The sequence below is a fragment of the Barbus barbus genome (assembly GCF_936440315.1).
Source record: "Barbus barbus genome assembly, chromosome: 5".
In the NCBI taxonomy this organism is placed as follows: domain Eukaryota; kingdom Metazoa; phylum Chordata; class Actinopteri; order Cypriniformes; family Cyprinidae; genus Barbus; species Barbus barbus.
In genome coordinates, this window is record NC_136733.1 from 13,487,902 (window position 1) to 13,498,698 (window position 10,797).

Below are 10,797 nucleotides of genomic sequence, written 5' to 3' on the forward strand. Positions count from 1 at the left end.
CTATAAACAGGTGCAACATATATATATATACAGTGGCATGCGAAAGTTTGGGAACCCCTTGCAGAATCTGTGAAAATGTGGATAATTTTACCAAAATAAGAGAGATCATACAAAATGCATGTTATTTTTTATTTAGTACTGTCCTGAGTAAGATATTTTCCATAAAAGATGTTTACATATAGTCCACAAGACCAAAAATAGCTGAAATTATTAAAATAACCACATTCAAAAGTTTGGGAACCATTGGTTCTTAATACTCTTTTTTTGGGTCTGGTGATGGACTAGTAGAAGGATTGTATAGATATTAGGTTACTTATGAGTAAACTATATTTACAGCTTATGACTGACTTTATGTAAAGTAGAACAATGAATAAAACATCACTTACTATTCTCAAAACTTCTCCATTAAATGGGACACCAAAATGCAAACCATTTTCCTTCTGTCTTCAAGACATAAATTGTGGTTTCGTTCCAAAGACGAGAGAATGGAAAACCCATGTGCACATCCCTCTAAAATCTGTTGTATATCCTTATTGGAGAAAAACAATACTTTAGAATTATACATTATATAACTTTATAATGCTAGGATTCCCTTAATATTTAAAAAATATAAATTTTCCAGAATTCTTTATCAGTGATGTTAAATATCTCTGACCAATTTCTTTGACCGAAACTTTGTAATTTATTAAGGTTGATCTGATGCTACATTGTCCACAACACTGAAGTACTTTACCTCATCCAAGACACATTTTCGCTTGATTCCTGTTTCTGAATGGTTATTGGATGCCAAGTCTTCTGCATAATTTTGAGCATTGCGCAACATTTCTGGGTCTTCCCCAGTCTGAGTCCACATGTCCTCTTTGTGCACCTTACACCAGCGACAGCAGTGGTTAGCAGTGAAACTCTCTACATAGCCAAGGAGTGAATTCAGTTCTAAGTTATCACCACAAACTTGTGCCACACTGATCTTTACAGTACCACAAAATTCTGGAGTGTCAATAAGGAGTCCCCTTACTTCCAAGTCCATAATGTCGTCAGTTATGCGCTGCAGAACAGAATCAATGCCATATGTCTTAGCATCATCTGATTTATAGACAGCTAACAGAAAGCATGAAGACAGAGAAGACAACAAAATGGGGGGCAAACATTTGATCTGGAAGTATATCAGTCCTAATTTGTGCACAATGGTTTTGGAGCCCAGGGGGTTAACAGTCTCACAATCATCGTTGTACAAAAGAAGTGGGATGGAAAGCTCTTTGGAAAACAAGAAGTTGCGTTTGTAAAGCTCTCCATCATGAAAGCCTTGTAATACTCCAGCATCATGCACTGTGTTCTGGTAATCAATGATTTTTTTCATTGCTCCAGGTGTTTCAAGAACTTTTTTGGACGCAATGGAATATACTGAAATGAATCAGGTACTGCTGTTTGTTTAACGATGCCAGATGCAGAATCGTGTCGCTGACAGTAGGAAACCCCTGGAAAATACTCAGCTACAGGCTCGATGAAACACCCTGTTTTTGTAAAGTATTTCATTTGTTTATATTCCGATTCAAGGTCTCTTAATGGCTCAGCAGCCCTCTCAAATTGAGCATTCAAGCTTTTCAGTGCTTGGTCATCTTGGTGTCCAAAACGCTGAAACAAGGACATTGTCTTCTCCTGTAGACAGCCTACTATATCTCTAATTAAGCTTGCGGTTTGTTTGACAACAAAGTTGATATCAGAATAAGTTTGGGAAGATTTAGCTCTTAGCTTTGCAAGAAACAAAGCTAAACGGTTTGTTAATTCTTCTTTGTCAAAGTAATCCCACTCTTCCTCTGTCCCCATATCTTCAGTGTCTGGTGTTTGCACATTAGTGGATGGAGCAGCTTGTTGATGTGAAACTTCAGAAGATGTGGACGGAAAGATTTCTTTTGTTGGCCTTTCATCTGCTTGCATGTGATCTTTCAACAGATGTCTTTTGAAAGACCACATATGCAAATGTCCTACCACAGTTGGTCTCACAGCAACAGAAATATTTTGACGAACTGTTAATTCCATGAATGGCATTTAGATGTAAGAAATATTCTTTGTGGTTAGGGGTGGATTTTTTACATTTGAAGCTTGTGAAAGGCATTGTTTTTTAGTTACTTACAGTGCGCAGTTGCTTGTAATGATTTGTGAATTTTACTCTTTGGCCAATTCTTGGTATAAGTGCATTTATGGTAGTCTCGTCAAGTAGCAGAAAGCTTTGTTGGTAAATTTCTTCCTCTGTAAGCGGGAAAATAAGACAAGTAAATTACTAAAACTGCTGTATTTATTTATCAGAATCAGAATCAGCTTTATTCGCTAGTGTGCATAAACACACAAGGGATTTGTTGTGGTTTTTAAGAAGCTCTTGGTACATACATGCATACATACATACATATCTGACATGAGAACAGAAACATTTAAATTATGAATGTATGTTATGTATGCATGTATTTATTTATTTAAATCCTGGTCCTGGGGATCCACTGCTCTGCACATTTTGTGTGTCTCCCTTATTTAACACCTGATTCAGCTCATCAGTTCGTTAGAAGAGAGCTCCATGAGCTGCACTGAGTGTGTCAGATGAGAGAGACACACAAAATGTACAGACCAGGACCAGGACTGAAAAACACTGTCATAGACCACTGTTTTCTAATAATATTTTCTGTCTCCTACCCTTAACCATAAATTATGCACACAATTAAACCTAAACAGATAGTTCACCAAACAAATGTTTGGTTTCAGGTCTTGCATAACTATACGATTGTATATACATTTTTAATAATATAAATTTGATAAATTATCTTTTTTATTTACTTTTCAAAATGTTTATGAAAAAAATCATTTTAGCATTTATGTAAATTATAAAATATGGGTCTTGATCTAGGTGTTGGGGCAGAATTCTAATGCCATCTGCTGGTTAGGGGGAAAAAAACCCTAGGAATTACATTTACAGAAAAAAAGGCTTTTGACCATGTACATCCAGCAGAGGGCCATGATCCATTCGTTTTTCTGGATGTGGCCAGCAACTCCTACAGTTTTCAATATTGTGAATATACATTTAAATATGATAAAATAAGTTAAAATATGTATTTTTTGTCAAAGAATAGACTTTGGGGTATCTGTTTTTGCAATAATGCCACATTTGCATGTTTAATGACTTCCTACATAAGTGAGTGAAGTGACATACTGCCAAGTATGGTGACCCATACTCGGAATTCGTGCTCATTTAACCCATCCAAAGTGCACACACACAGCAGTGAACACACACACACCGTGAACACACACCCGGAGCAGTGGGCAGCCATTTATGCTGCGGCGCCCGGGGAGCAGTTGGGGGTTCGGTGCCTTGCTCAAGAGCACCTCAGTCGTGGTATTGAGGGTGGAGAGAGCGCTGGACATTCACTCCACCCACCTACAATCCCTGCCGGCCCGAGACTCGAACCCGCAACCTTTGGATTACGAGCCCAACTCTCTAACCATTAGGCCACGACTTCCCTTACATTATCTCTCACATGCAAATCTGTCAATTAAAGTTTCCAGGTTCCACTTCCTAAGTGTACCCTTTACATAGAAATCCATAGCATCCTGTTTAAACATGTTTAGTTAATAAAAAGTGAATTAACTAACAATCAGTGAAGCTGTAAATGGAACATGTCACTAACCTACTATAAAATCACTGTAAAGTCACAACTTTAAAGATGAAATGTTTCATATTTTGTCGTAGTTTTAAGTTATACGGTTTTGCGCAACAATGTAACACGCAGCATAGCTACCTCCCAGAAGCGGATGGATGAGGCACAGAGGCAGAGCAGGGCCTTGAAGCCGATCACGTTGTCAAATATCTGAAATGTGTGAAAAATTCCCCAAAAAGTATTAGGAAAAACAGAGAAAGTGAGGAAAAGCATCCCAGTCGTGTATTGTTATTATTATTACTTTAATACAGAAGTAGGCTGGCTATAAACCAAGTATCGGTGACAAGCAGTCGACAGGGGTAAATATGTAAACATATTTGTGGAGAAAATCGGCGATATTAATGTGAAAGAGCTTAAAATTACTTTGTAACGGAAAAAAACTATCTTCTAAAAAACTATCTATTATCTTCTGTCACAGTTGCGCCGGTCGACCGTTGGAATTTAAATTTTAACCCAGCTGGTTTGTTGTTATACAAACAACCCAACAAAAGTTCGAAATAACCCAACATAATGACCCAATATGTTGAACCCAGATATTGGGTACAGTAAATAACCCAACGTATAGGGACCAATTCTCACTATTAACTAGTTGCTTATTATACCTATTATTAACATATTGGCTGTTTTTTAGTACTTATAAACAGGGCTTGAAAACGAAATCTGTATTATTACCGTTCCGAGACCGGGTCGAGTAGAAAAAACAACGGTTAATACCGTTATTTTTTAAATTGTCTTTGCCTATAATAATAATATTAATAATAAAGTACAGTGTTTTCTTTACACAAAAAGAAAATGTAGGCGACTAAACAAAAGAAAAAAATCTATTAATGCTTTAAAGTATTTTTTTAAAGATATTTAAAAATGTTTGCTGCAAATTGTTAAAAAAAACGCTAACGTTACTTATAAAATTGCGTTTTGAGGAAAACAAAAACAAAACAAAGGCTAAGCAGCGTCGCATTTTATTAGGGTATTATTCAGAAATGATGTAGGCTAAAATGCCGGTAAATCAAAAATGTTTACAAACATTATAAACCAGGGGTGTCCAAACTACGGCCCGCTATCACTCCTTTTTAATCTGCAGAGAGGGGCAAACTACGGGCGTTTTCATCCAGTCCATGAGGCAGTTGTTCCAAAATGCAATATCAGTAAAATCCAATAGATGGCGCTGTAGCCTGTAGTGCAGTATATAACCCCTGTCCCGCCGCTCCGCGGCCACCGGACTCCGCGCCCGCTCCAGTCGATCCGCTCCTCAGTTCCTTGGAGAATCTGATCAATCATTCTTTGAAAGGTCCTCCATGAAGCCCAAAAGGAAGGACCCGGAAATGGTAGTGTCCAAAAGGAGTTTTAAAAGCTGTTAATTCCTTGCTCTCTGGGCTCAATGGTATTTGCCAATAGCCTTTACATAAGTCCAGTGTTGTAAGAAACTTTGCACTACCAAGTTTTTCTATTAAGTCGTCTACCTTCGGCATAGGGTACGGGTCAAATTTATTCACTGCATTGAGTTTTCTGAAGTCCAAGCAGAATCTAAGTGTCCCATCCTTGTTTGGAACCACCCTGCAAACACGTCCACTTGGGGCCCACATGGGCCTCACTTGGGCTAGTTGGGCTTCGGCTGGGCATGGGCTCAGAGTGGGCTTTGTTGTTGGGCCCCACATGGGCAGTAGATGGGCCAAATTAAGTGGGCTCCAGCTGGGCTCCACTCCTAAGATATTACCTAAGTTTTCATAATATGTTCAAAATTGATTATGTCAGACATGTATGCTATTTTTAACAATAGCCACTGGGCTAGGTCCACTTTTTATACGAATTTTCAAGATTCAAGAGTTTTATTTGTCACATACACAATTATACAGAGTATAACCAGCAGTGAAATGTAGGTCAGGTCCGCTCCAAGGACAGTGCAATTATAAAGTATACAAATATTAAGAGAATAAAAGTAGAAAAAATAAAATAAAAGATAAGATAAAAAATATAAATATAAATGTGCAGGTCAGTATGTTGTTGACTTAAATAGTAATAAAGAGGAATGTGCAAAAAAGTTGTACAGGGTATTTAAATAGCAGCAATATGAGGTAGAGAAAAATTATGAATAGCTTATTGATATGGTGATATTTACATGGAGTCAAGTGATGTTATAACACAGAGTTAGAGTTTAGGAGCCTGATGGCCTGGGGGAAGAAGCTCCTCCTAAGTCTCTCAGTTTTTGCCATCAGGCTACGGAAGCGCTTACCAGATGGAAGCAAAGTGAATAGTCGGTTACCAGGGTGATTTGAGTCCTTGATGATTTTAACAGCTCTATTTTTGCAGCGTTTGAGGTAGATGTCCTGCAGAGAGGGGAGAGCAGACCCTGAGATGCGCTCAGCTAAGCGCACAACTCTCTGTAGAGCTTTGCAGTCCTGATTGGAGCTGTTTCCATACCACACTGAGATGCACTGAGAGTCAATACACTTTCTATGGTCCCTGAATAGAAAGTTTTCAGGATTGCTGGTGAGACCCTGAATTTCCTCAGCTGTCGCAGATGGTACAGTCTTTGCCTGGCTTTCTTAACCTGTGTTTGGATGTGTGTAGTCCAAGTCAGGTTCTCGGAGATGTTTACGCCGAGGTACTTGAAGCTACTCACCCTCTCCACAGGGGTCCCACTGATCATAAGAGGAGTGTAGGGCTGCTGCTGTCTCTTCCTAAAGTCCATGATCAGCTCTTTAGTTTTGCTCACATTCAGAGAGAGACAGTTGTCCTGGCACCAAGATGTGAGTCTCTCTACCTCATCCAAGTATGCGGTCTCATCGTTGTTGGAGATGAGGCCCAGAACCACAGTATCATCAGCGAATTTGACAATAGATGTGGAGCTGTGAGAGGACACGCAGTCATGCGAGTAGAGAGAGTAGAGCAGGGGACTCAGGACACAGCCCTTTTGGGCTCCTATGTTCAGAGTGATGGAGTTTGAGGTGAACTGGCCAACTTTCACCACTTGAGGTCTGCCGGTGAGGAAGTCTTGAATCCAGTCACAGAGTGAGGAGTTTAGGCCGAGGTCTGTGAGTTTAGATGTTAGCTTGATGGGGACTATAGTGTTGAAAGCTGAGCTATAGTCAATGAATAGCAGCCTTACATAATTCCCATTGTTGCTGTCCAAGTGTGTGAGGGAAGAGTGGAGGACGTGAGAGATGGCATCGTCCGTGGATCTGTTTGGGCGATAGGCAAACTGAAGAGGGTTCAGAGTATCAGGGATGGAGGAGCAAATGTGGTTCTTTACAAGTCTCTCAAAAACTTTCATGACTATAGATGTGAGGACAACTGGGCGATAGTCATTCAGGCAAGAGGGTTTATTAGAATTTTATTAGACTATTAAGCTATTTAGAAGCCATAGCAATTTAATAATGGTCTTAAGCACATATGACTTTCAACAGACAAGTTTGCCACAGCAGGTTTCCCCACAAAATATTCAAATATGGTTCAAACCCTAAAGTAAGCAGTGTGCACTCTGTGCAGCGCACATCCGGAAAGCTCCACCCCCATCACCGAGCGAAAGAAGTTTGCCCAGCAACAACTTTGCCGCCTTTGAGTCTGCTGTCCGTTAAGGATCCATTACAGTGTCGTGAGGACAAAAGACAGGTAAGAATCTAACTCAATGTATAATAAACGGGATGATTTTACCGTATGATGTATGTTAACCAAAAGCTTTTTTGGAAAGTATTAGTTAAGAGGTCTGGAACTAGCTTTTAGCGAATGTTCTGTAAACCAGTGAGGTAGCTGTGTAGCTTTGGTAACGTTAATTAAACCTGGTTAAAGCATGGCGTTGAACGGACGAGTTTAATTTATTAAGTCAATATCATGCATATGTTGAGCTTATTTTGAGTGGTTGACTTGAATATATTTAGAAGAATTTGGTTGTGAACTTGTTAGCAAAGGCAGTCGAACAAGCATAGTTAAAAGCAAGCTGTTAAAAAAAAAGCTGTAAAATGCCAATTTCTCCGCTTTTAAGTTACCAGCTGATGACGTTTTAATGTTTGCACTTGTTGCATTTATAGTTAACGTTAAAGCAAAAACACTGATGAAAGTCCATTTGAATGTCAGCAATGTTTTATCGGCTAGGGTGTGCCAAGCACTCCCGCCAGGATTTGCATCCCCTGGCCGCGGGAGCACACAGAGAAGCGGAGTTTAACTGCTGCACTACGAATTCACCTCTTAAATGGAACAAATAGCGACGTGGAAGGGTTTTCCATAGTAATAAGGGACTCATTTATCTACATAAATATGTTTATTTGTCTGTTACATTAAGGCGAGCGTCGTTTAATATCGTGGATTAATCGACAGTGTTTTCCAAAGTTCCATATTGCCATGCACCTTAGCTACATAGGCCGACTGATGTAGGGGTTTTCCTGCATTTTTTCGTGGCCGCCAAAGCCTTATTTTATCGGTGAATGACTGCTGTGTGCCTGGGCGAAGAACGAGGAGAGAGAGAGAGAGAGCTAGAATTTTTCTAGAAGTTTGATGTCTGATGTCGGAAGTAATAACAAGACTTGCTCTCCCGGTTGAAAAGTTCTTGCTCTTGCTTTCTTGTCATACCAGGCTTTTTGCTTAAGTTGGGACTGATGCAGGTTCTCCTGGGCCATGGTGGTAACTCGTTGCAGCCTTTCTCTCATTTTAAGGATGTATGAGAGGATGTTCTGCTTACGCAGCTTGTCGTTGGCTTCCCAACTGTCCTTGAGCACATCCAGTGGACCTCTAACCTGATGGGCAAAAAGCAGTTCAAAAGGCGAAAATCCAGTGGATGCTTGGGGAACTTCACGGTAAGCAAATAAGAGATAGGGCAACCATTTATCCCAGTCCTTGCCAGTCTCAGATACAAACTTGTTCAGCATGCTCTTTAGGGTCTGATTAAATCGCTCTACCAGACCGTCAGTCTGGAGGTGGTAAGGAGTAGTATGAACTCTCTTAATACCCAGTAACTGATAAACCTGTTGCATGGTATGATTCATGAAATTAATGCCCTGATCAGTTAATATTTCTTTAGGTATACCCACATGTGAGAAAAAATTAAGAAGTGCGGTTGCAACTTGATTTGCTGTGACCTCTCTCATGGGATATGCCTCGGGGTATCTGGTTGCATAATCACAAATCACCAGAATAAATCTGTTTCCTTTCTGACTTCTACAGGTCCAACAACATCCACTCCTATTCTCTCAAATGGTATATTGACTGCAGGAATTGGCACAAGAGGTGCTACAGTGGGTACTCTGCCCACTGACATTCAGGACAGGCTTTACAATAGTCCTTCACCTCAGTATACATGCCAGGCCAATAGAACCTCTTTGAAATTCTCATCAAGGTTTTCATGAACCCTAAATGCCCTGACCATGGAACAGAATGACCAAGTTCTACCACTTGTTTGCGATAAAGCTTCGGTACCACCAACTGTGTACCATCTTCTTTAGACTGCCTGTAAAGGAGACCTCGCTTTATCAAAAACATCTCAACATATAACAAACCAACAGCAGTATCTTTACAAACATTCCCAAAGCATTCTGCCAACGTAGCATCATATTTCTGCAGCTTTGCTAGTTCATTAGATATGCTTAAGCCTGCCTCATCAAGTTCTGGTTCTTCCAACTCAAAATCAAAATCCTCTGAGGTATTGATTAAATCTGACAGCCATTTTCTCCGCTTTTCTAGTCTGTCTTCCTTACTTGGCTTTGTTTCACCTATTATTTCATCAGTGAAAAACGGCATTTCCTGTAGGGTGTTCTGTGCAAGATTTTGAGGCTCTGACAGCTGAGTTAACTTTTGGGCCTGTGCTCTAGTAACAATGCCACACCACGCAGTTTCCTGCACCAAGTCTGCTAGTATAGCAACACTGGATAAGGTAAAGTTGTAGCAATCCCTACTTTCATCAAGTAAGGCTGACCGTTCATTTCAATGCATACCTCAGCAGTGGGCAACTCTGTTTTGTCTCCATGTACACAACAGACTGTGACTGTACCCTCAGCCCATGAATCTCTTGGAACATACTCTGCCTGCACTAAAGTCCGTGTACAACCTGTGTCTACCAGGGCTGTTACAGGTCTACCATTTAACAAAACAGAAACGGTAGGTTCTTTGTCTACTTCGGGTGCTATTGCAGGGGTTGGTATATAACACAGTCGAGCTGATTTAGGCTTTTTCAAAGGACAATGCGGACTAGTGTGGCCTGGCTCTGCACAATTATAACAAACCACATAATTTTTTCCTGACAACTGGCGTGCTACTACAGATGGTATGGGTTTAGGGTGGGTGGGTTTTACAATCTGGGTTTGCAGTTGAGAGTACGAACTACCCCCTGACCCCCCAGACTTACCTCTGCTGGACTGCAGGCTTCCAGCGTACCGAAACGTCCCAGAGGAACCCTTCCTCGCTGTGATATAGGCATCCACCAAGCTAGCTGCCTCTTCTGCAGTCACAGGATTCCGCTTCTTCACCCAAGTCCTTACTTCCGGGTACAATACCCACATGTACTGCTCTAGTACCAGCGTCTCCATCAAGTCCATTTTGCTACTTGTTTCAAGCCGCACCCATTTGGAAAATAAATCCTTCAGCCGAACATATAATTCCATTGGGAATTCGTCAGCCGGCATGTCCAGTGAGCGAAATCTCAGTCGATATGTCTCCGGACTGATTTCATATTTCTTGAGAATCACCTCTTTGACTCTATCATAGTCAAAAGACAAGGCTGGAGACATAGCGACAAATGCACTCCTCGCTTTCCCTGTGAGCAAAGGGATCAGATGAACAGCCCAATCCTTCTTTGGCCACAAGTAGACTTCTGCCATTCTCTCAAAAGTGGTTAAGTATTGCTCAATATCGTCATCCTCTTGTAGCTTTGGCAGGCGAGGCACCAGAGCCGGTCCCTGAGTAGCTGATCGCTCTGCAGATGTAGCTCCATACCTGGTCCGCTCCAAGTCCATCTGCATTTGCGTGACCTGATGAGTAAGTACTTTGAACTGTTGTTCTCGTCGTGTCAAGTCTCTCTCTTGCCTCTCATCTTTTTCCTTCTGGTACTGCAAGAAGGTCTGGAACATGCCCGCTAATGCTGCGAGGGCTGCCTTATCTGTGGTTGTAGGGA